Raw genomic sequence first — 26913 nt, forward strand, 5'->3', positions numbered from 1 at the left:
GTACTCACGACATTGTCGGATTGAAAACGGGCTCCCATGACACCCGCCTGGTACTGTTCCACGAACCCCCTGGTCATGGATGTTACGGATGTGATTTTTTAGTCATCTACAGATGCGGATGCGGATGTGTGATTACGAATGCAGATGTAGATGTGGATGTTAATTTTCATGCGGATGTTCCGCATTAACAGATGCGGATGCGGTTATCCGTAACATCCCTAATCCTGGTTAAAGGTGTTAGACGTTGGAGTAGACCTTGGGAGAGTATTTTATAAGCAGCGTTGATGAGCGTAATGAGACAATAGTTGCAGCATTCTAGCTTGTCGCCTTTTATATAGATGGGACAGACGACTCCCTCCATCCACTCTTCCGGCAGTTTTTCCTCTTCCCAGATTTTGTAAATCACCCATTGCAGTGCTCTGGCAAGTGTTTCTTTATCATGTTTGTAGAGCTCACCCGGCAGGTCGTTTTTACCGGTGGATTTGTTGTTCTTCAGCCTCCCAATCTCTCGCTGTATTTTCTGGGGGTCGGGGGTTGATACTCGATCATCTACTGCTGGCATTCTCAGGTTTGTTCCAGTTCCGCTTCTGTTTGTTGCAATGCCTTTCAGATGTTCATCGAAATGCTGCTTTCACCTGTCGACCACCTCGCTATCGTTCGTGATGAGATTACCTTCCACATCCTTGCAAAAATCGGCTCGCGGCACATAGCCTTTACGGGATTGGTTAATCCTTACGTAGAACTTTCGCGTTTGATTAGCAGTGAATAGCTCTTCTGGCTCTTGATGGTCAAGATCCTCCTGCTGGCTCTTTTTACATCTTAGGATCGTGGTCATGTCGTTTCTTGCCCGTCTGTACTTGATCAGGTTCTCTCTCTTCCTTATCCAGGCCCGGTTTTTCTCTGTCACCACTGCCTCGCATTCCCCATCATACCAGTCGTTTCTTCCACTCGGCGCCTCTGTTTCTGGTGTCGTCGTTGCGGATTTCCTGGTGGCCCTGCGGATCACGATCCAGCAATTCTCGAGAAAAGCTGCACCGAACTCCTCTACCGTGGGTAGGGCCGCTTCAAGCTGTTGCGAGTAGACTACGACAGCTTACGGGTTCCGTAGCTGCTTGATGCTGAGCGGCGGGTATCGGCTCTGTCGTGACTGATAGACACTCGGCAGTTTGGAGCGCATTAAACTCGCTTTAAGCAGTGGTCCAAGTCAATGTCTGCACCTCGGTAGGTGCGTATGTTGATGATGTCCGAGAAATACCGTCCTTTGATGAGCACATGGTCAATTTGGTTTACTGTTCGTTGATCGGGTGATTTCAAAATGGCTTTTTGAATGTTCTTGCGAGAAAATACTAAGCTCCGGACTACCAATTCCCGGGAAGCTGCAAAGTTTACGCATCTTTGGCCGTTGTGGTTCATCTTTCCGTGTCCGGTCACCGGTTTATACAGGTCTTCCCTTCCAATTTGAGCGTTCATATCCCCGATGACAATCCTTAAGTCCCGCTGCGAGCAGCTGTCGTAGACGTTCTCCAGCTGTGCGTAGAAGGCTTTTTTCCAACATCATGTCTTTCTTCATGCGGGCAGTAAAAATTGATGATGGAATAATTGTAGAACCGGCCTTCAATTCTTGATGCACACATCCTGTCGCTAATCGCCTGCCACTTGATCACACAACTTTGCATCCTACCCAACACAATTAAGCCGGTACCCCGATCATTTGTTGTGCCGCCGCTCTGGTAATATTGGGCCCTGCGGCCACACATCCTCCGTACATTTTCTTCTATCCAGCAAAGTTCCTGCAGCACTACGATGCCGATGAGATGGTATTCCAGTTGATCCAGTAGGATCCTGCCGCCACTCGGGATTTTTAGCTCCATGCTCCGAGCTTCCAATCGGTGTCCTTTATTCGTCGCCTAGGTCATTGCCGATTGTTTCGATCTGTTTCTTCTTCTTCAATATTCGTAGTGAAGTGTTTTTTACCATGTCACCTTACTAGGGTGACGATGGCTAGTCTCGTGACGGGGTAGCCGTCTTGGGTGTAACTGACGAGACACCGCATTTTTTACTTTAGCCGCTCCTCTGGAGTACAGACGCTGTTTAGGCCGCTCCTCCTGGAGAACAGGCGCACCGGGTTTTTGAGCTAAGACGCTTATGGCGGCGTCGACTCACCTTTTAGGTGGGGGGATTGTGTAGAGCACTAGGCATCTCCCGGCCCTAACTAACTCCTGGAACTTGCTCGGGGGTACTTATTCATTATATTCGCACCTAACCTTCATATTCGTTTCGTTATCTACAACCTGCAACCCGTCCGATTCCCTGCAGCTAGGCTGTGCGTATTGGAACTCACATTGAATATGTGAGAAGCATGTTGAGCCCTGTGAGGATTACTACGACACCCACATTGAACTCTGTGAGAATCACTACGACACACGGAGAGTCATAAAAAAAAGATAATCGACAAAATCGCTGTTCTGAATATGCAGTGTAAAAAGAAAGAGCATTTTTAGATTTAGAATTGTTTAAGGGGCCATCCACATTCCACGTGGACAGTTTCATGACGATTTTGACCCCCCCCCTCCATCTCCGTGGACAACTAGCTCTATAAATTTTAAAAGTTTTATATGGACCCCCCCCTCCTCCCAAGGCTATCCACGTGGAATATGGATGGCCGCTAACTTACATGAGCTGGACATGTAATGTAAATAATTTTAAATCTACAAATGCTCCATTTCCAAAAGCTTCTATTGAAAATCAGTGGTTACTTTTTACACTGCATTATCAGGATTGCTCAAAAACAGTTCAATCAAACGCAGTTTTCCAACAATCTATAAAAACAGCTGAGGAAAGTTTAATCAAAATCAAAAATGAAAAAAATCACAGGAGGGTTGTGTGCTAAGCCACGACCGCAAGGTTGAAGTAGAATACTTTTACAAGAAAGATAACTTGGCTGCTTGCGTGTCAGTCATTTCGAAATCGGATTTGTTTCGTATATACCGCTTGTTAAGCACAGTATCAACAAATCGTAATAAACATCACACTGCTGTGCATTTGCAGCAGCATCAAACTTCAGTTGCATGATATAACTGGAAAAATAGGTGTGGCTAAATTGTTTCCAGTTATACCATTCTACAACGTTCGAAAAATTTTATTTCCTATGGCGTAATACTCATGTACGAAAAATACATCTCATTCATTTCAGTTTATTTTCAGTTCCTACAGATTTTCTCAGTTTCGCAACACAGATATACAAAAACGATTTCTTGTGGACATTATTTCGAGCCGGACCGATAGATTAAGGCAATTCATTAAGCTATAATATGTATTGTGTCGTTTTGTGCGGCTTGGAAGAAGAAAATGTTCCCGTCCCCGTGTCGCATGGAAGTAAATTGTTGCGTGTTTGATATTGCCGATGGTAGACATGAGTATAAAGGTCGAAATTCTGCTGTGATGTATAACCATAACCGTTTTCTTCAAGGCGCTACATCCTTGTTAATGAAGTGTTGTGAATTTTCTAAAACAGACTCAGCATCGTGAGCAGAACGTACCGAAATTTTCTGTTTGAAATCGGATTTGTTTCGTATATACCGCTGCACAGTATCAACAAATCGTAATAAACATCACATTATTGTGCATTTTCCAGCATCAAACCTCAGTTGCAGTTTATTAATAACCATTCACTATGCTCTTCCAAAAACATTTAGTAGCCTTGAAAAAGGCCGATTGCTGCAATTGCAATTTTCATTCAATTATTGCATAAATGCTTCATGGTCAGATATACCCGCTGCAACTGCTACGCTATTCGTAGCCATGCCACAGTTGTGGCCGCTATACGCTGCCATTGGTATCCGCTGTCCCTGCATCAGCTGGTCCAGCTGCTATCGATGCTGAGATCCGCTGCAACTAGTGCGGTATCCATTGCTACTCCACAGCTGTGCTGTGGTCGCTATCCGCTAACGCTGATATCCACTGCTCTGCTACTGCTGCTGCTAAGGGATGACTGCTGTTGTCGCTGTCTAGAACTATTATGAGCGGCTTCGGCTAAAACAGGCTCTTATATAGGCCAAATAGCATATTTTAAACTGCAAGGTATATAATTATGTCGACCGTGCTTGGGAAGCAATCATATAACGACCAACCAGAGGTTGAATTTTTCGTTTAGACAAGGCTTGACTATTTCCAATAGTACAATAGTTTGAATAATAAAATTACAATTCTCTTCATTTGGGAAGAATCTTGGAAGATTTTCCAATCTATTGCTGCCAGAACGAAGGAAATCCATCGAATACTAACCGATTTATTAGCATTTGAAATTGGATATATTTTTCACTTTTTCCGGTTTTAGATTTTCATTTCACATCCCTATGTAGCCGAACTTCCTGAGAGAAGTATTCTACTTCAAAATCGTTATATCACATGAATTCACTCAAATATATTGATCAGCTCCCAGCGCAGTGAAATTGAAGCAGCACCAAAACAATCTAATCAACCGTCATCCCTAAAAAGCACAACTTTCTGCTGAAATATGAAGCTTCCGCTTCCTACTGTAAACTGTATGTAATAATCTATCCATTTCGCGTAACTGCAATGGAGAGCTAAAATCCAGCCATCCATTCTAGGAATCGCTACCATTTCCACTTCCCGGAACAACAGTTGTTGGATTGTTACGCTTACCAGCTGCTGCGCTGTGTTTCTCCCCAGCGGATAGGATTATTTCGGTTTAGCTTTCCTGTTGCATTCTGCACTGTATTGGTTGGCCTAAGATCCCAGAAGACACACAAACGTATTTAGAGCAACGGAGTGAAGCTGTTGTACCCGGCAACATCGCGCTATAGCGATTTAAACATTTACCCGCCGCATTCGCAGGCACTCGTTCAGAATGGGAAGCATTTAATATTATATCACAATAAAGCCTGCCGAATGAACAAAACCTCGGCTCGGAAGAACGATACCGAGATTAAAAACTGCACTTTTTGCGACGCCCATCCTCGATGCCTCATGCAACATTGCGGTACCGCAAATCATTGGGTAGAAAGTTACAATAAGTGTAGGAAGCCGCCCAGGGTGAAACAGACCCGTAGCTGAATTCAATTTTTACTGAGCACCAAAACCGGAAAAGCCACATGCTTCCCACACGCTGATTCAGTTGTATGTGAGGGGGTCATTAGTCCCAGAGATCGTGCATGTTAACAATATCTTTTGGTGGATGAAATTAGAATATGTTATCCAACGGTATGCATAAATTGATTCAAAACGGAACTTTGGGGCGTTCTGTGGCTCGGTTAGGACTTTTCGAATTACCGCGACCTGCACATTTTCAAGTGCTCATGTTTAGTTAGTTACGAACTTGGCCTTCCGCAAGCCGCGCACATACTAGTTGGATCTGCCCTCCGAAGTTTTCCCATCATCAGCAAGAAGCAGCTGAATCGTTATCCCACACATCCGATGCCCGTTTTCTCAGCGTAAACATTTGTGACTAGACCTATATATATACATTCTCGTATGTACCATATTTGTTGGGATTACAGTGAAAGTTTTCATTTAGCTACGTGATTACAAAGGATGCATTACGAGTAGTTGCCGGAACGTTACACCCATCGAAAACAGGGATGGTTTTTAATATTGTTACAAACCGTTCCGGAGTCCGGACGAGCGGTTGCCGAAGGAACCTTTTTTCCGCTTAAAATGATAGAAACCAGAGTCAAAACCGACTTTCTCGTTTTTCACTTGGGTTAATGCTTCTATTTCGTATTTGTCACGGCCCCACAGCGCGAAACTAGTAGTAGCCGAGTAGGGCTGATAAGTTATTGTTTTGCGAATCGAGTGAAGTACCGATGGCGATCATTTTCAAGCGAGTTTATATGTGTGGCACGCGTTCATGATGGGAATTCTGTTTACAGTTTATGAATGACGATTAGACTCAAATGTCGTGTAAGTTTTGTGATTGTCTAATCGATGGAAATATTATATGTTGAATCAAATTTAAGAGTTTCTAAGATGTTAAATTTCAAGAAGACGCTTATGCAAACATCTAAATAAAGTTTCCGTTAAGGAGGACAGGAAACAGGTTAACAGTTCGAAATTCAATGAAATAAATATTGGTCTAACAAACCAGAAAAAAGTTCGAATCTTGGCTTGGGAGAGATTGTTGGTATCAATAGGGTCGTAGCGCTAGCCCCGCAATCGTCCTGTATACTAACTTTTGTGGATGCAAATAATGTGTCCAATAAGCAGTTCCGACAGCGGGATTTTAATATCAAAGTTTTTTTCTTAATTTGGGGGTGTTGGAAAATTAATTTCAATGAAATTAAGAGGTTCTCAATCTTTTTGGTTTTTGAGGGGCTAGCGCTATGATCCTATTGACACTAACAGTCTCTCCCGAGCCGAGACTTGAACGATGACTGAATCGTACCTCGAGACTAGCTGGGAGGGTTTCTTATAATGTATCTGAGCGTATCTATAGTATCTACAGATTTCGCCGAAGAACTACTTCTCACTTTAGTAATGTAGTATGCTGTGGAAAGTGTACGAAAATGTGCCCTCTTAAGATGCATATTATGGATTTGAACACCAATTTCTTGATCTAATCTGTCGTTTGAATGTTGTTTTTATTGTTGCTTTACTAAACAGATATTGGACGCAAACATCTTTCTAAATTCAAACCAGTGAAAAATAAACTCTCTGTTCGCGATATTTATTAAGACCCTAATTGTAAGTAGCTCTGCCTTTTTTTTAAAAGGTATGTCATTTCCCCACTTTCGCAAGACGCAAAGATAAATTATTTCGTATCCAACACGAATGTACAAAACATGAATCTTATTTTGTAGTGGAAGTTTAGTGGAACTAAACCGATTGAAATCTCAGTCACGTAAAAAAATAACACATTGAATTAAGTTGTGGCTTGAAAGGAAGGCAATTCTTCTCGTTTCGGATGGAAGCAGATAGCAAGAGTTGAATGCAATTCCATAAAAATGTTACAATTTAAATATTTATTTGAAACCGTCATTTATTATTTGACTAACCTTTGGACACATGTCCTTTTGAGCTAAAAATGTCTCCCAGCCGCAGAGCTGCAATATGTAACACGCACTAGTGCAATTCCACAAAACACGAGTTACCATTTCAGTCTACCATTTTCGGTTTGGCTTTGCACAGATGTTCCTAGAGCCAAAGATGTCGTTCTAGACTTTTGGTTTTTCTTTAATCACGACTATTTGGTGAAATGGGTATATGAAAAAAGGTTTTGTTGATTACAAATTCTTTTAGAGCCAATCGCACGGTTTGTTCGATCCCTTTGGAGTAGGAGAGGTCAACACAGTTGATAATAATTTTGCCTTTCCGATAAAAATATAAAACAACTATTTTTTCAACGAAATATTAAAAAAAATTAAATTATCTCAAAAAGCTCACTTTTTAAAAAAGAGATTATTCTTATAAAATCTGCAAAAGATTAGCTAAACACCGATGGTAATCTAATCAAAAAGAAATGAGAAACAAAAAAGAAAAAAAAACGAATGCCAAAACGGTTGGTTAGATTGGTGTAACATCTTCAGCAAGGTTGTAGACAGTAATTTTGTCCTTCCAGAGAAAATTTTTCAGGGTAAAGGGGGGAAATCGTGTAAAATAAAATCACGAAAAAAAGTCGCGTAAAAACAGAATTCATTGTATACCTTTTTTGTAGTTTTTATAGAAAAAAATATATTTGAAAATTTAAGCTTTTTGAGATAATATTTTTTAATATGTTCTTTTATATTTTTTGTTGAAAAAAAGGAAAGGCAAAATTATTATTCTACACATTACCCTTTTTATCCACTTTCACTTTTCACTTATCACTTGCATATACGTATTTCAACGCTTACTTAGCGCCTTTGTCAGTGCTAAGTAAGCGTTGAAATACGTATATGCAAGTGATAAGTGAAAAGTGATAGAATCAAATAGTGAAAGTGGATAAAAAGTGTAATGTGTAGTGTAAATAATCTATAAAGACGCTCGAGCAGAATTTAATAAAAATTATAATTTACAACTTTACGGAAGCCAACATATGTAATTATCAATACCCTTTTTTAAAAACCCTTTCCACAAATACGTCGTTATTCAAAAAATACCATGGGCAAAAATGACATCTTAGGCCATAGCAACATCTGTGCTAAGGCAGACCAAAAATGGTCAACTGAAATGGTTGCCCGTGTTTTGTGGAATTGCACTGCAGCACTCTCAGCCGCGCAACAGTTGATTATGCTTTTGCGTGTTACATATTGAAGCTGTGCGGCTCAGACATGAGAAAGAAGGTCGAAATGCGACCGCTAGGTCGAATTAACCGTCTTCCTCAAGTCGTTTCACTAATTTGTATAAAGCGCAATAAATTTTCTGAAACGAATTCATCATTGTCAGCAAAACATGCCGATCGTTTGATGTGAAATCGGATTAGTTCTGTATATTCCGCTATTTCTACCCAGTATGATATCACTCACATAATATATAAATAAATAATCTTTTTTCTTTTTCTTGCAAGATTTTTAAGAAATTTATTTTTTTCAAACCCATGTTGTAAGTGGCTCCGCCTGTTTTCAAGTTATGTCATTTTCCCAGTTTTGCAACGGGTAAAAAGATTTTGTCCCGTGTCAAAATAAATGTACAAATACAAAATCTCGTGTTGGAAAACAATGAAACCGAGGGAGCACTCAGCTACGGAGGTAGCAAAATTCTGTCCTGAGTTCGAAATGTTGCTGTGTACCCTTATTCTTAAATCTTCTCAATATCTTGTATGAATGGTAATAATTTTTCCAAATCGTAGCAACCATTTTGTACAGTGGAAGCAACCTTTACTATTTTCGTCCACATGAACAATGCGATCGTGTCTTGGATAACACCCTCAAGTTTCTTAAATGATTATAGAGCTATCAATATCATTGCCTTGGCGATTTGAAAATATTCTTCGAACTTGAAAATTAATTATTGCCTACACATTTATGCACCATGTGAAACCAATAAATAAAAACAAAACCTATTTTTTACAAATATTTTTTAGATTACAATCTGTAACCACGTTGCTATTTCAATTTTTTAATGAACTTTACCATTCTTTGAAGTAATTATAATCCATCTCAGAAACTAGTTTAAAAAGTGGGTATCTATTTTTAATAAGAAATTGTAAATTTTCGAACAAATTAACAAGTTTGGGTTATATAAATGATAATTATTTTAAATAAATATACAAGACGCACTTCTTATTTCTGAAGCATTCTCCAGGCTGGGCTGCCAAATTAAGCATTTTTGCACACATTGAAATATTATCCTTGAGCTATTAAATACTTTTATAATACTCCAACATAACTACTTTACCTGGCTTTGGTAGTGCAAATACCGGCAAATCACGACGTGTTATTTGCTATGTTAAAGGACAAAAAAAACAAACTTCTGCTGGAAAACGTCCCACAACAAATGGCAACCGAACCACACATCAACCAGCTGACTGGGAAGGACAATACCACTTACACACAAAACGAGGAGGTGTGTTCAGGGGAGTGCACCTCGGAAAACAAACCGCCCTGGCCTGTCTCATCGGCACAGCAGTCGCGGGCGCCAACAGCAGAGTATTAATTAAAGGCCGCTTACTTCATCATTTTTCCATTTAACGACAGTAGACAGGTCGAGAAGAAACACGCACGTCTACAACGCGTTAGAAGCACGAAAAGCACGCACCACGGTACCATCGCGAGCGACTGCGACTTGGGAGTTGGGCGGTTGCCACTTCTGGCTGGCGTTTTGCTGCTGGGCGTAGGTAATCCGTCTGATGTGAGGTGCACGCGAAATCCTAAACTGACCAATTTATGGCTGACAATTATAGTGAGTGGAGATCATGAAGCTGTCAGCTGTAATTTAGCCAATGGAAGGAATTGGTAACGGTACCGACTTAACCCTCTAGTGCCCAGTGCCGCCTTCAGACGGTCTTCAGTTGTACCTCTAAAAAGCTTCAATCAAAACTTAAAAAATGTTTATGAAAATTCATAGTGATTTTTACGAAGTCCGTCTGAAAATTAACTTGGGCACTAGAGGGTTAAGGTTCTGTTTGTGTGATGTTTGATGATTGAGTGGAATTCGATTTGACGTTTGACGAGCGAAACCTGGCGATCTACACAGACGATATGGTCCAAGTGGTGTAAAATCGTTCAGCATTCAACACGCGAAAAACAGCTTCATCTGCAGTTCGCCGATTAAAAACTATTTTTTTCGTTTTTGCAGATTTTGGTCACAATTTTATTAATCAACCTTGTTTATTATCCAAATTGATGCTTTTTCTTCAGGCTTGAACATGATCTGATATGTCTGAAATTGTTGCCACTATATTTGTTATTTTTTTTTTTCTTTGTTCCAGGTACGTTATCGTCAACGTTCATCATGAAACTCGGCTAAAAGCTAAAAATCAAAGCGCAGGTAAAACTTAAACACTGCAAATTCTACTGGATCTGCTCCCAATGTCATGTGCAATGAAAAAATATAACTGGAACTCTGCAACAGAGGAGCCATTTTGATATACGAATAGTCAGGGCCCGAAGCAAATTAAAACTTTTTTATCATATCATGTATTGCGTTTCCCACGTTACTCAAAGCAGTGTGCTTGCTGTTGGTTTGTTAACATGGAAATCTCTTTTTGTTAGAATACTATTCAGAGTGAATGACGTTCCATTTTACGCTGCCACATGTTAGCTGTGCTGTGTGACATTTTTTGTGTTTGACAAAAAAACTTGAAACAGCATAAGAATCATGCGGCACGTTTCGCATAGCAATTAGGAAACGTGCGCCTACACTTTCTCGGCATTTTTCGAATGGGAAAGGAAAGATAGGAATCAGAAATCCGTGAACTTTTGATAGAGACTTTTTCGTACTTTGAACCAGAACCAAAACAATGATTGTTGGGAGTTTGAGGACATGTGTTCGTAATTGTATTAACATAGGAAAATTACTTGTAAAATAAAAAAGCCTTTTTAGATTAAAAAACATCAATTGAATGTTTAATGCTGTTCGTTAATGAGTAGCCATTAGAAAATTGAGCTTACAATGATCAGTCAGTGCACTAACGAGAGATCCTCCCTCAAAAAGATGTTGTAAAACAACATATTATCAAGTTGCCCCAGTGGCTGGTGTGACAATCGAAGCTTAGGATTCTACCTTTTGTCTTATATAACAAACCGAAATTTAGGAAACTGGCTCTGTAGAAGCTTTCAGAAGCGGAGTAGTTACGATACTTTGAAGCGTAGTTACGATAGTAAACACCGGCATACAGCTATTAGGCCATGAAAGCAAGTTTTCAACTCTTTTAATTTATTCAATAGAAAAGAAAATATGCAGCTGTATCAACTACGTTTGACTCAGTTGCAGATTTTGGCAGTGTAATTCTTGTTTTTGTTGTTGTACCACCCACCATACTTATTGTTGTGTTCCACGCCCAAAGCGAACATTACATGAAGCGAATATTTGCTTGAAATGATGGCCAATATTTGTTTGCACGTGTAATGTCAACAAATAGGTTCCAATTATTGGTTAAAAATATTTGCTGTCTTTGATTTGAGCTCGAACTTAAACAACCGCACATTACGTTGTTGTTCCTCCGTGATCGATCTTAGCTAGTAAAGTTGCACAAAGAACCACATGTAGATAGCTATTTGGAAATAATTAACCATCTTTAATGTACAATAATTTAGTGGCTTCCGCTTGGTAAAGATCGATTACGATGCCGGCTACGGCCTTACGATCGGTTAGGGAAGGAAAGAAAGAAGTTTTACAATCGTAGTTGTCAGAGACCTAGTTTACCTCTGCATCTCTAACGACTATAACGGAAAGGAAGAAGTTACTTTTGTCACCGTGATAAGTAACGGATTTTTATATTTAAACCTTTGTCAACTGCTTTTATTTATCGAGCCTCTTATCTGCCAAGAATCGGCCATTATAACTACCTGGAGAGGTATTCATTCAACTGTGTGTAACTTTTTTCTGGAAATCTGATTTTACTTATAATAAAGTGTAAAGGCCTGTGCTATAAAGAGCGCATAAATGTATGTAAATATCGGTAACTTCAGTTGGCCAAATATTGGAAACTACAAATATTCCAGTGTAGTTTTGTGTTTTTTTTTGTTAGTCAGAAAGGTACTCTATCGGATGGCTTCATATTTATCATTTTTATGGCCTTAGAGTTGGACGTACGAATGAGAAACTGCTTTTAAAAAGCCTTTTTAGAAAACGTCTTGTAGATCTGAAATCTCAATTTCTAGAGGTTTGAAATATTCAGTAAACAGTTTTGTAATAAAATTTAAAACAACTTTACAGGAGAAACTATTCGTCTAGCAAGTCACGTTCAAAAGTTATAAATGGCGTCTATATGGTGAAATTTGTAACTAATTCCATTAAAGCATATGAAGGACAGCAGTAAACGAAGCAACTTTCTAGTAGAAGATAAGGATGACATAGGACTTGGAAAAATAGTTTTGCCGTTTGTTTCTCGATTTGGACACACTGTGCGACGATCACGTTCCCGATTCAGAAGGTTGTTTCAACTTCTGTTGAGTTGAGAAGTGGCTTCACGAACCAGAGGGGTCAGAACTTGTTGGAGGCTTTGGCGAAACTCAACCTAGATCTTGTCAACGTTGGGAACAAATGTACATACAGCAGAAATGGTGCCGAGTTGATCATCGACATGACGTTTCCAGCCCAGGACTTATCAAAAATTGGAGGGTATACGAAGGCTACACTAATAGCGACCATCAGTCGGTTTGCTATAGTGTAGACAACAAAGAGAGGCGGCAAGCGACGGATAGAGCCAACATGCGACCGTCCACGGGTGAGAGACATCGCATTCCGATGCTGAGGTATTCGAAGAGGCAATGAGGCAAGAGCGTGAGGGGGACAGTTGCGACGCCACCATGCCTAGAACTCGCCTGCCTAGGAACGGAAAGCCTCCGGTTTACTGGTGGACTGACGCGATAGCTGACCTTCACAGTGCCTCCGTGCAAGACAAGAATGTAGCGTACGCGAGAAAAAGAACAGAACAGAGCGCCGCGCAGCATTCGGTTGATGCTAAAGAGTGCGTTGAAGGCAAGCAAGAGGGCTTGCTCTCGATAAGCTATGCGCGAGTGCCAACCCGTGCTTACAACATCATAATGGCCAAAACCAAAGGCACGCTGGCGCCTACAGAGTGATCACCAGCGATGCTGGAGCGTATTATCGGGGGCCTCATTCAACGCCACGAGCCCAGTCCTTGGTCTCCGACAGTCGAGTCTGACGTCCGACGTTCCAGTATCTCAGACACAGACCAGGGATGATCGGTCAACCTGCCGAACATTCAATCCGTGAGCGACGACAGCCGTCGAGATCGAGGGAGAGGTTAGGGTTACGAATGAGGAACTCATCTAGATCGCCAGCTTCCCAAAAGTGAGCAAGGTACCGGGACCGGATACAATCCCTAACCTGTCAATCAGGCTGGCGATTATAACGGCCTCCGGGCTGTTTCGGGCAGTCATGCAGATGTGCCTGGATGACTGCCTCTTCCCGGAAAGGTGGAAACAGCAGAGATCGGTCTCACTGCCAAAGGCTGGAAAACCAGCGGGGATCCATCGGAGACCCATCGGCATACAGGCCTATCTGCCTGCTGGACACTGCGGGCAAGGTGTTTGAGAGGATTATCCTCAACAGACTGGTGGAGGGTGTAAACGGTCTAGCAAGTAACCAGTTCGGTTTCCGGAAGGGCAAGACCACGTTGGATGTTATCCTATCCGTCACCAAGACGGCGTAGGTAGCACTCCAGCGCAAGATATACGGACATACGCTATTGCGCAATCGTCACGCTTGACGTGAAGATAGCGTTCAAGAGCGCTAGTTGGGACACCATAGCACTTGCGCTCAGGAGCATCCATGTACCGGTGTCGCTGTACATGATTCTGGAAAATTACTTCCAGAATCGAGTACTTGTTTACAACACGGAGGAGGGTCAAAAGTGCGTCCCAATTAACACAGGAGCTCCGCAAGGTTCTATCCTGGGATCGGTGTTGGAATTGGAATGTCATGTACGGCGGGGTGTTGAAACTTAAGTTTCCTGTAGAAGTTGTGATCGTCGGCTTAGCGGACGATATAACGCTAGAGGTCTACGGCGAGTCGATCGAGGAGGTCGAGTCGACGGCTGCGCACTGTATATGCAAGGACGAAGACTGGATGCACTCCAGGAAAGTGGAGTAAGATCAGAGTCGGAGACTGCATCATTGCCTCAAAGCGATCTTTGAAGCTCTTGGGAGTTATGGTTGACGATAAGCTCACATTTAAGAGTCACGTCAACTATACCTGCTAACGGCTATTGCAACACTACCTCGAATGATGTCGAGTAGCTCAGTGGTGAATGACAGCAGGCGTAAACTTTTTGCCAGTGTGGTTGCTTCCATACTTAGGTATGGGGTCCAGTGTGGTCCAAAGCACTAGATATTAACAGTTATCGTGGTAAACTGGAAAATACCTACAGGCTCATGTGGCTGAGGGTTGCGAGTGCGTTTCACATAGTGTCGTACGACGCAATCTACGCTCTGTCCGGCATAATGTCTACCAGCACAGCCATTAGGGAGGACGTAGAATGCTTGGTCCAGTGACTCAAAGGGGCGTCAAGAAACAAGAAGATCTTTCTCGATGATCAGATGGCAGCAAAAATGGTCCAACTCCGCGAAGGGTAGATTGACGCACCGACTCATTTCACACGTATTCGGATAGGTCGGGAGGTCATGAAGAAGTTGACTTCCACCTGACACAGATCCTGTTAGATCATGGCTGCTTCAGGCACTATCGACACAGGGTAGGGTATGCGGGGTCCCTTCCAACCTAGTTCAGAGGATGTGTGAACAGGCCTCTCAAATAATCCTAGAGTTGCAAAGCAGGCGACAGGTTAACCACCGACATGCGAGTATTAGCTAACTGCCTGTCTCCAGGTAAATTAGCTAATTAGCTAGGAGACTTGATAGAGCCAGTAGGTTACACAAAGTATAAAAACCGCTCCTCGAAGCGATACCTAGCGGTCGTCCCGGGGCGTATGGGCAGGAGACTAGAGGGTTTTTAGTGAGTCAAACCCAACAATTCCTGAGTTTGGTCTCTCAGATGTTTGGCAGCAAATTTTTCCTCTACCTGAAAAAAGGAAGGATCATTACGTGTTTAACAAGACGGCTCACACGGTGGATATCTCCTAAGCATGGTATCAGGAGAATTTATCTAATTTTCTCAATTAAACATTGTGGCCTCCCAACTCCCCGAAACATAAAGTGTACTCTATGGACCAGTTAAAAAAGCTCATTTCCATGATTTCTCAAACTCGTCATTCAGCACAAAGGGCTCCTAAATAATATGTCGTATAGATTCAATAAAAATTGACTCAGAAAATAATATCTTATATTTTCTTTTTTAACAATCTTTTGAAGTGTATTCGATCTTACTGTACACCCAGTATGTTTTTTATATCTTTTTCATATTTGTTCATTGCATTATCAGGAGAAAATTGAAATAAAATTATTTTCAATCTCATCTCACTATAAAATAGAAAAATATATTTATAAAAACAACAAAAAAAAAGAAAAAAAAGAGAGATAAACCTATAACTCTTAATCGAAAAATTTAACCATTGGGAAACAATTGAGATCAAAGAGATTGGATCGAAAAAAAAAACGAAAAAACGTTTGCTTAAGCAGAAAATAATGAAAGATTATAGCTTTCCTGTGAATATTGGTGCTTCTGGCCGCCTCGGGTTCATCGTTTTTTCAATTGCTTACGAGAAAACTTCATTGATGTCGCTGAAGAGTTGACGGCTAGGGGCACTCAAATTCACAGGAACGATTATAAGCCAATAATATTCCATTTTTGTCCAGTTTAAGCTCCAGGGCAATTTTTTTCGCTTTGGTCGACCTGTGGTCAATATTCATTTTACCTTAGTGACATTAATCAGTTACACATTTTTCTTATAGTTTTTGGGCTCGATCTAAAGCGTATTAAAACCTTTAAAATTACACAATGCAATTATCGAACCATATTTTCATAGTGAATGCTAAATCGAATGTCACTATACACTAAACGAACTTAAAAGAAAGTGAAACTCTTCATTTAGACAGAACGATTGTAATAATCAATGCAATCTACGCATTGTCCAATTTTGCAACGAACATCTCAACCCTGATCCTATTCAAACAACTTTAGCATAGCATAGCATAGCATAGCATATTTGATCGCCCGTGTGTTGCCCGCGATTGACCAGAATCAGCTGAAATTGCACAAAGAACCGTCAAAATGGTGCCTAGGAGTAGCAAGCCATTCTCAGTGTACAAATTCTGGTGATCTTTCTTTTCACTGGTCAATAACGAAGCTGGCCACGCCCAATGCAGATCAATAGAGGAAGGGATATCGGGAGTGTTAGTTTAATACTTGTTGCTACTAGAGACCGAGGAATCCTCTGCATCATCCACAAGTATCAAAGGAAGGAATTAGTGTTAGTGGAAAGGAATTGATCTGGATCCATCGAGGTTGATGGTGCGATCTTCTCTACACAAATTCGCGCACGATATGGTTACTTCTCGGTCTCTGGGCAGCCAGCCACCAGGAGACGATATAAATAGAACCGCGCCACGATCTAGTTATCTTCGGCAACCTATTAATCGTTAACAGTCTGTATCACACCAAACTTTGCGTTTAATGCCGTGAACTTAATTCAAATTTACCTAAAAACGAATGGATTTCGTAAAACGCAACAACCGCACGCCGAACGCAAACTACGCAAACTACTGGTCCCAGCTCAAATAACCGATAGAGCGCTGTATTGAGATAGTCACACTAAGCGCAGTCAAAATACCGCACACGAAACTGAACTGCCTTCTCCGAAAACAAATAAGAGCGTGCCGACCACTGGTATGACGAAAAAGCCAAAACACCCGCTTTATTATAAAAAAAAGGGAACCGGCAAAACAGGAATAGATTTGGCATCCATGCAGGGTTTGTCTTTGTCGTGAATAATTACGATATTTATCGAACGAACGAAACCTATTCTGAATCGTAACGTGCTAAAAAAGAACCGACGGGCGTACAGTCTCCGAAATAATGATTTGGTACATCCCGGAAATCACAATACACCGATAATCCTTAGATGAGCAAAGCTCACCAAGGCCGAAGACACGTTTACACCGGAGCATTATGTAGGACCGCTTTATTCCCTCTCACCGACGCATACGCAAGAGGACACGGTGCTTCGCCCCGATAATCTTTTGTTTTGTATTTAAGTTAAGATACCTACTGAGTATAAAAACTGGCAAAGTTTCATGCACTCATAGCTCAAAAATTTAAAAAAATGCAATATGCTTATCGAACAAGACTGAATTCTAAGTTGATTGATAAAATGCCAAAGCAATCGCAATCAAAATTTAGTTGCTAAACCAACAAGATTTTCACATAATTAATAAAAATTGTCTATGTGTTTCATTATTTGTCAAAAGCTAGAAAAATCATCAAACAAGGGAATAAAACTGGGCCAAATGTTTGTAACCGTTCGGTCAGGCCGCGATAAGTTTATGAATTATATTCTAATGCTACCAGTTCCGTGTTGTGGGAGCCAGCGTTTAAGGCTCTCACCTATTGGGGCAATTCTGATTATTCAAGCAGAGCTTTAGCAAATGAAACGACTCCACAAAACCACGCTAAAATAAATCTCGACATATTGTAAGCAATGCACCCAGATTGACATCTACCAAGAAAATAAACAAATAAATAGATCAATTATTTTCAAAACGGCTAATTGACAACGCAGGCAGGGTGTTTAAAGTATCCCTGCCGACGTCAGTGCACTGCTCCACGAGACGCATGAAACGCAAAAACTAAACATAACACTTACTGCTTGTAGATTTATTTAACTTTTAAAATTAAAATATTTTTTTTTCTGTGTATATATAGAAGATATATCGATTAACACGTAACAACTTGCACATCCCTACAGACAGACAATGCGTTACAGCAAAATTTTCCAATTAGAATTATCTTTCTAGCGCTTTCTTATTGAAACAATTTATTCTAACTGGCGCTAGTTATATGAAACAATAATTGAACGAATAAAAGCAGAATACTCAGCTTTATATAGGTTCTTCGACCCTGTTCCTCTCGCCTTCGTTCAATATCTACTATAGCACTTGCCACTGTATGACGTAACACTTTGACATTTTTTTCTTCGTTGGATGTTGGCTTACAAAAAAACAGAAAAATAAAACACATTTTGCCGGTCGATTTTCACATGATATCGTTCTTTTTTCATGCCAACTTCACACAATACAAACTTGAACTGTAATGTCAATTTAAACTGCAGACTCTATTTCCATAAATCCAGCAGAATACACTCGAATTACACGAAAATATTACGGAGTAATTTTTAACGCGCCTACCAATGGCCGTGCTGCCAGAAACTCCCCTATTCAAACAACTTTATCTACAAGAAAAACTTAACCATGTTAATATTAAGAACAGTTAGAAATTGTTTTATTTATTGATTTATTTATTTAATAATTTACATCATCTGATAGTTGTCTTAATAAATTGAAAGCTAAAAAAAAACTAACCCTCGCAATTTTCTGTTTGAATATGTGCGCTGGTTCACCGAAGTTGAAAACTTGTTCAACACTTGTGGAAGCTTTGATCATGTAACGCAGCAGGCTCGAAGTAACCGTAGTTCGTAGGGTGGAACGGATTTTGTAGCATTGAAGTTGGCTTCAGCATACGTTGTGAAGCTCAGAAATTATTTGTAGACAGCAATTTCGGAGAATCTATTTCACCATTTAAAATTTTAGCAACGAATAATTCCTACTATACCTTGCGACGACCATCAAGCGTATCAAGTCCAAGCAAACGACAGTGATCCGGGCAAGGAGGGAGATTAACCGGATCACACCAGGGTAAATCTCGTAAGGCCAAACGGATAAATTTTCTCTGCACACGCTCCGATCTCAAATTCCAAGATAGCTGATACGGAGTCCAAACCACGCATGCATTTTCTAGTGTGAAACGTTCTAACGAGTAATATAACGCTTCCAAACAATGGTGGCCCTTAAAATCACGTTCAATTTTTGCGATAAAACCGAGTTGTCTAGTGACTTTAGAAACTATCGCCGTACAGTAACTCTCAAAAATCAGTCTTTGGTCCAAGATAACGCCAAGATTGTTCACGTGATCGACTCTTTTCAGCTGCTGCCCGTCAATGGCGTACGTAAAAATATCGGTGATTGATCCCGGTGAAATGTGACCACTTCACATTTTGCTGTGCTTAGTATCAAGGCATTTTGTTTACATCACGTCACAAAGCAGTCAATTAGCGACTGTAATCTTCGATATTACGAATCGTCAAATAAATTTTAAAATCTTCGGCGCAACAAGTATGCAGCCTATTCCTAAGGCACTAGCAGCGTCGTTAAAATAAATTATGAAAAGTAGCGGTCCAAGATTACTGCCCTGCGGCACACCAGATTTTTTCGTAAAGACTTAACATGCAACGTTCTATCACACAAAAATGATTTTAACCTCGTGACGAAACGTTATGAAGCTTCTAATCGAGGTATTTTCTTTAGCAGAATATGATGGTCGATACGATCAAAAGCAGCTTTCAGATCAGTATAAACAACATCAAATAATGTAAATAGGCACAAACAAATATTCTGTTTTATGTAGCTCATTTGCCTAGAAAGTTCAATTAGAATGACTTTCAATTATTTTTGGAAAAGTCTAAAGAAGAAAGCGGAGCAAAATGGTTATAACAGTTCTGCTGGGCAAACTGAGAGCATAAGCATGCACAACACCAAGCCATGCTTGCAGAAGTTTTATTTGGGTTAAAGCTATTGAATAGATTGCTTGGCTGTGAAACGATGGTTCCCTATAAAACCTTTTTTTTTAGTTTTCGTTATGACAATGTATGGATTTTTTTACTGTTTTTTTTTTAAAGTGAAACTTTTTTATCTAGATTATATTTTAGCTGTTACAAGCAAAAGTTCCATTATAGTTTCAACTTAAGAAGCGATGTAAACCATTTTGCACCAATGTGCCTTTTATTTTTCGTTGTTGTGGGATGCCAGTGAATCTCTCGCTAATAAGTTGACTGTTTGCTAACAGAATATTTCACCTGTTACGTAGACTTACTAAATCACCCAAAATGAATTATTCAGTTCTGTTCTGCGTTAAAAACTTTTCTGTGCTACAAACGATTGGTTTGGAACCCCGTAGGTAATATTGTTGCAGACCTCACCTGATTGTTGATTGTAGTAACCCGACTTGTCTGTTTAGGAAACATTTCGACCGGAAACCGGAAGCCTTTGGCGGGGAGCAGACTACCAACGCGTTTCATAATTCAGGTTCTTCTCAATTGTGGTACATAAAGAACAACACTGGAAGAAAGCCGGAGAAAAAAAAACACGAAACAGGAGCCTTCATAACAGTTGGGCCCTTCCGGTGCCAATCTGCTCTGTGCGATTTCTTTCTCCGACACTTGAAGGCCGGTACCGGATAGGAGATTTGCTTTCGGGCTAAGTGCAGAAGCACCTCCCCTAGGGGGTAACTTAACGTTGCGAAACGGGTTGAAGATTCTCGTTTTGCCGCTGATAACGGTGTCATAAATTCCCTTCTGGTCATGCTGGTACGAAAACGAGAGTGAAATCGGCAATCCGACACCATTTGTCAAAGTTGATTCGAGGAGAGAAAAAAGCAGCAAAGAAACAGAGGCGGAAAAAAGTCAGGAGTTGTCATAAATTATTCTACGGATACTGGAACGCAACCAATGAGCATCCGTTTGGCCAGTCAGTTGTCTTCGGAGACCTTCACTGCGAGCATCGAATTAAACACTAACGGAAAACAAAGAAAAACGAAAGAAAAGACATGGTATTCGACCAATTTGAAGTAATGTGAGCAGGCCGAATAGCAGTTGGAATACAATTTTGCGTAGAATTGCTGTGGCAAATTAGGAGGCAGTAAAAATTTATTAGAGAAGAAACACATTAGCATTTTAATGGAACAATGGCCACTCGTTGCACTCGATCGGCAAGGATTTCGAACAGATTCTATACATATGAAGGCTGCTAGCCAAAGTTTATTTCGTGGCAAATTGAAAATTTTTGTGTGTGAATGGCTCTTTTGCCGAAAATATATTGCTTTTTTAACATAATTGTTGAGCAGTATGCTTTGTTCGGACGATAAGCTTCTGCGGGCGGCGGTTTTCTGGCGAGAGCTGCTAAATTCGTAAAATAACCCAGACGGACGATGATTCCACCAGGGTTGTGCTATATATAATCTCTATAAAATTTTATGACTAACATTGAATCTGGTGCTTGTTGAAATTCATGCAGTATTGTAACTGTGTTCAAGCATTATATTTAATATGAGTAGCTTTTTTCGAACTAAACCGTCGTACCACTCTGGTGCATCGTGGATCAATGCATTTGCTGCACAGGTTGGAAATAAACCACGCCGTAACTGACCGGAAAAGGAAAGTTGTAACGACTCTGGAACATTTCCGAATAGGGAATATATAATTTTTTTCGACTACTTTTCCGACAGAGTTTCCGGAGATTTCTCTCTGACAGGCTGCGCTAGCTATGTAAGTGAAAATCGATTACCACATGCACTTGGAACTTGGCCAAACGTTTGTATCGCTCTGGTACGCCGGTCAATGTTTGCACTGGGAAGAAAAATCCGCACAGTTGCAACAATGGAAAGTTGGAAATTAAATAGTTCAGCATTCGCCGAACAATGAAACGAGGTATTGGCATGACAGGAGAATGCTCCCTAATGGATGGAAACGGTCTTTACGAAAGCTTTATTGACAGCCGAATAAAGAGAAGAAATCTCTCCACTAATGCGATGAACGTGGCAGTTGACGGACGAACAGAACATTCATTATTCGCTGTTACCAGTGCTAATGCAACGTAACAAGCTTATGGCAAATTATGTTGAAATTTCAATTAAATAGTGCATTCAGGCACGCAGAAGTGTTATAAGCGAAAAATGTACAATGCTTCGTAGTACAGATAATAATCCGACCGCGCTCCCACCTGCTCTTCCTACTCTACTATATTCGGTTGAAGTTAGTGCAGTACTCTGCAGTCTGCTGCATCATCGGAGAACATTCGCCGTTCCCGATGTTTCCACTGTTCAGCTGCTACTGATGATGATGATGAAGCAAAGTTTGCTGTTGGTAGAATTCTCACTTTGGTTAAGCATTAAAAATTGCACAATGTTGAAAGGAATTATAGGGCATTTTTTGCAAATGTAGCGAATTAATCTCGCATGCTTGGCGTGTATTTTATTTTATCTGGCATTCACCACGCGTGTAACGTGCGCTAAAGTGCCCAAAAGGGAATGATGTTTCGAACTGAAACTGTTTAACATCGAGTCGATGTTGTTTTAATTCTCAGTAAAACTCTAATACATTCATGAAAACAGCAAGTTTGTCAATTTTCTCGCGGTTGAGCATTTTACATATATGCATTTTGAATTAATTTACCATCCCAGAAGTGATTGTGAAATCTTGCCGAAGTCTGCTTAACGTCGTTCAAATTGATGCTTTAAATATATAACATCTGAACAGTGTCTGCACCCCAAGAACAAACTTGATAGACTGCTCTCACACACATAATGTTGTTAAGTCAGTGCCACGGCCGACTTGTCCGTCAGCTCGCTTCCCTTGTTGCCAGAATATCCACCGGTGATAATTGATGAGGGTAATCTATCATTGGCTACGTTTCTTCAACCTGGTTAGCTCAAACGTTGCAAAACACAACGCACTCTCGTTTACTTCTGAAGCTTAGTAGAGTGCATGAATTTGAATAACTTTAAAATTTTCAAAATATTCAACCAGTAATTATCACGTCTTTTGTCACAACATTTTCTGACATTAGGTTTTAGTTTTGTTGTTAATCTGATTGATTTCGAGTGTGAAGAGCAATGCGCCTCCACCGAATGTTTTTTTAGCCGTTATGTACTCGGCAATTTTAACACACGTAAGTACTCGGCAGGGTACCCGGGTACCCACAAAAATGAAATGCTTCATACTGTTTAAGTTCTTGACCGATTTTCGATCTTGACCCATGAAAAGATTGAAAAATTTGCCTATTTTTAGTAAACGGGACCTGGAGAGCCATTGGTCTCTATATGGTTCTCGTGAATCTGGGTCTTCGGGACCATGTTCAAGTTCGAGAAACTGCTCCGAAATGGCCAGATGGACTCAAAATGAATGAAAATCAACGCCTGGAGTGATTTTATGAATTTTAATACTAATGTTGTTCGGTTTTATTGACAATTGTACTAATTTGTCTCACCGGAACAATTTACAGGAACCAAATGTGGTCAAAGGTTCATGTTGGTCTCGGATTCTAAAAGAAGACAGATTTTACAATCTTTTGACAAGCCAAGAGCTCCCCTACTGCTATGACCAGTCTGATGATGGAAAAGTTATAAAATTATTTCCACTAGTTAGGAGCGTTCCATAAGTTTCAGCTGGCTGAGTTGAGGTTATCCTTGTTTTATGAAGCAATAAAGTCTAAAAAGGAACCCGGGTACCCTGCTGAGTACATATTTAAAATTATTACAATATAGCTACTTTTGACATCATTTTGAAATACTGAATTTATGCATTGATGTACCAATTAAATAAAAATACTATTAATGTTTCTTTTGAGTTACTCGAAGTTGCTCAAGCTTTAGTTGTTCAGCATTTATTCAATTTCGACCCAACAACTACTGGCAAATGACTGGAACAAAGGCGCAATATATTTCCCACATGCGAACCATTAGCCTTCCAGCTACCGAACCCCTACCTCCTCGTTGGTGCCAACCGGGATACGAGTAAATAGTAAGAAGATCGGGTAACCAACCCCGGTGGGACCACCGGTCGTATGCTGACAGGGGAAGCGGCCTTTCTTCATCGGAAGGAAGTTTTTTGGACAGGTAACGCAACCACAAGGGCCCTAAGTGACGCACCCACAAGCGTTATGGCCGAGGCCTGGTTGTGTTCGGGACTCAAAACAGTAGCACTACGTCGATCCTCCTGCGCGAAAGTAGGGTTGGTCGTGGGCCTTGCAGCCCGCACCGCGAGAAACAAAAGTAACGAACACTATAACAGAAAAATCGAACCAGAATAATCGGCAAAGATCCAGGCGACAGAAACGGACTAACGATTGGATACTCGGAACATGGAACTGCCGTTCCCTCAATTTCCTAGGAAGTACCCGTACACTTCGAAGAATTGAAAAACCGCAAGTTCAACTCCGTTACGCTGCAGGACGTATGCTGGAAAGGGACGACTGTGCGTACGTATAGAGATGGATACATCATCTACCAGAGTTGTGGTGACACACATGAGCTGGGCACAGCTTTTATAGTGATGGGTGCGATGCAGAAGCGGGTAATTGGGTGGTGGCCGGTTAACCTCAGAATGTGCAGGTTAAGAATCAAGGGTGATCGAAAGGTGGAGACAGTACTTCGATGAACATCTGAATGGCGTACAGACAGGAGACCAGAACAGCGACGCAGAAGACTCTGTCGGTGCAGCAAGCAACGAAGAGGTGCCACTAGGGTTTGCAATATTCCTGGGAATTGATTCCCTGGGAAACGGGAATAAAAATTTCATTTCCCGGGAATTCCCGGGAACCGGGAATGGAAAAAGTTTCTTAGCAAAAATGAGATTTCAATAAAAGTTGAATAATAAAAAGTATCTAAAAATCGTTTATAATTTCATTATTAATTCGCATGAAAAAAGAATTACAAAACGAAACTTATTCAAGTTTATATCAGTGCCTTTTCGCTAATTTTTATAAAATATATCTACAATGTCATTACACGATGCGAATTATTTTCAAAAAATAAACTGCATAGTAAATCTAGTTTTCATTGGCGTAACAAACCCTTTTGTAATTGGTATAACCATTGCACAATGGTCCAGAAACCAAATTTAGGGGGAAATTTGGGTCTAGAGCTCTATAGCAACATTTTAGAGAAAAACTTTCCTCTACAAAAATGTTACATAAGATAAAGCGCTCATTGAAAAATTATCAAAAATTAGAGTGACAAACATTTTCGATGCAATCAAGTATCTAACCTTTCTATCTTTGTAGATAGAAGAAAAATTTGTTCTACAATGTTATAGCTCCATTATTTTTAGGTAACTTTGTAAAAAAAAGTTTTTCTCTATCTTTAAAAACAACAGATTTATATTGAAAAAACATATTTTACGCTCTAACTTCTTTATTTCAAGTTTCATCTCAAAACTCTCTTTGAACGAGTTTTAGAGCTTTTTAAGAGAAACAATTTTCAATGCTGACATCGTAAATATCTCAATTTTAGTCAAAGTTATTAATATTTTTCATTAAAAAATATGCGTTTTTCATTTGTATGTCATTTATTTTGGGGCAAACATAAAAAAATATCTCTTGGTCTCATTTTGAAGGCTTGACTCTATTAATGGAGGAACTTTTAGAAATATGTTATTTTTTCAATTTGAGTAGATTCAATTTAAAAACAAGCCGAAAATTTCAATAATGTTATACATTATGCATATAAAAGCACCCAGATTTATTTTTTGGTATTTTTTTTGTAACTAGACGTAATTACCTTTAATTTGACTCAAAAAGATCGAAAATCGATCAACTGGTTCAAAAGTTACGAGTTTGTTTTTAATTAAATACATTGAACACAATCGTTTTTTATGGTCACCCTATTTCGAAGTTGGTCACGCAAAGTGCTTCAATTGTGCCTAAAATCGCAGGGATGTATCTATGTTGAAAATAATCAAACCCGTATTGTTTCGTTGGGTTGTTAAGGGGACCAGCTCCGAAATAGGGTGACCATAAAAACGGCTATATTCGATGTATTTTATTTAAAAAAAATCATAACTTTTGAACCAGTTAATCGATTTTCGATCTTTTTGGGTCAAATTAAAGGTAATTACGAACAAGCTTACAGATTATGAACAGCAAAATGCCTTCCTTGAAGCAAATAATCAAGTATGGAAGGTTAATAATTTTTGGCAATAACACAACAATTCTGTGCTGGATCCTAGCGATCAAATTCTGCCGCAGTCTAAAAATTTACTTTATTTAATTTCCTAATCCTCCCCACTGTTAGGGCAGCACAAAGACTGCGATCAGCATAACCGATTTTGAATAACAAACTGCCCTGTTAGAACGCATTCACAAAGTCATTTAATTCGGCTAAAATTTGACACCAGTCAATCCCCTCTGGTCTAATTTACTGAATGTGAAACAGCTTTTACAGCTCGTTTTTTCAGTATCTTTATTCCCCCACTGTTGAGGCAGCACAAAGCAAGCAATAGTAGACTTTATGACTCAATAATGAAACACATACAATAATGCATTTGTTAATAGTGGGCGTAGTTCTACGTCAGTTATGCGGTCTTGTCTTGGATACAACCTCCTACTTTTATTAAATTATTTATTTCTGGTCCATTGATTCACAGGTTTCAAATTTTCTTAATCGATTTAATTTAATTTTTATCAATGGCAAAGAAAAAAATCACTATTCGCTCAGTAGTGAACTAACTGTCATTTTTTTTTATTACTTTATTAGGGTGGCTTTCTGCCACAGGCTGGTTCGCCACCATACCTAACTGTCAAAGAACGACATTGGACGAAGCAAATATTTGCCTTAATTTGCCTAATTTTTCGTTTACTGAATAAGACGGCGAATATTTTCGATAACCGAAGCAAATAAATTGATAATACTCGGCAAGTAAATATTGACCGTCATCTCAAAGAAATATTTACTTCGTACAATACCCCTTTAAAAGCTGCTATACACTTTAACGACGTTAGTTCCGTGTTTTGATAGTATATTAAGTTTTATTGCAAAATTATATGGGAAATTAAATTGAATCTTGCA

The 26913-nt window shown here is 40.0% G+C and overlaps 1 protein-coding gene across 12 annotated transcripts in view; it reads left to right on the forward strand.

Moving 5' to 3' along the window:
• LOC129725096 (potassium voltage-gated channel subfamily KQT member 1-like) overlaps positions 1-26913 on the forward strand; it is a 612086-nt gene that overhangs the window by 347237 nt on the left and 237936 nt on the right. Inside the window, exon 1 of one of the 12 annotated variants that reach the window (XM_055680549.1) lies at positions 10405-10425. The exons of the other annotated variants lie outside the window; for them this stretch is intronic. The gene's annotated coding sequence lies outside the window, so the exon portion shown is untranslated. Of the gene's footprint in view, positions 1-10404; positions 10426-26913 lie in introns of those variants that run through there. 12 annotated transcript variants of the gene reach the window in all.

The sequence above is a fragment of the Wyeomyia smithii genome, chromosome 2 (assembly GCF_029784165.1).
Source record: "Wyeomyia smithii strain HCP4-BCI-WySm-NY-G18 chromosome 2, ASM2978416v1, whole genome shotgun sequence".
Lineage (NCBI taxonomy): Eukaryota > Metazoa > Arthropoda > Insecta > Diptera > Culicidae > Wyeomyia > Wyeomyia smithii.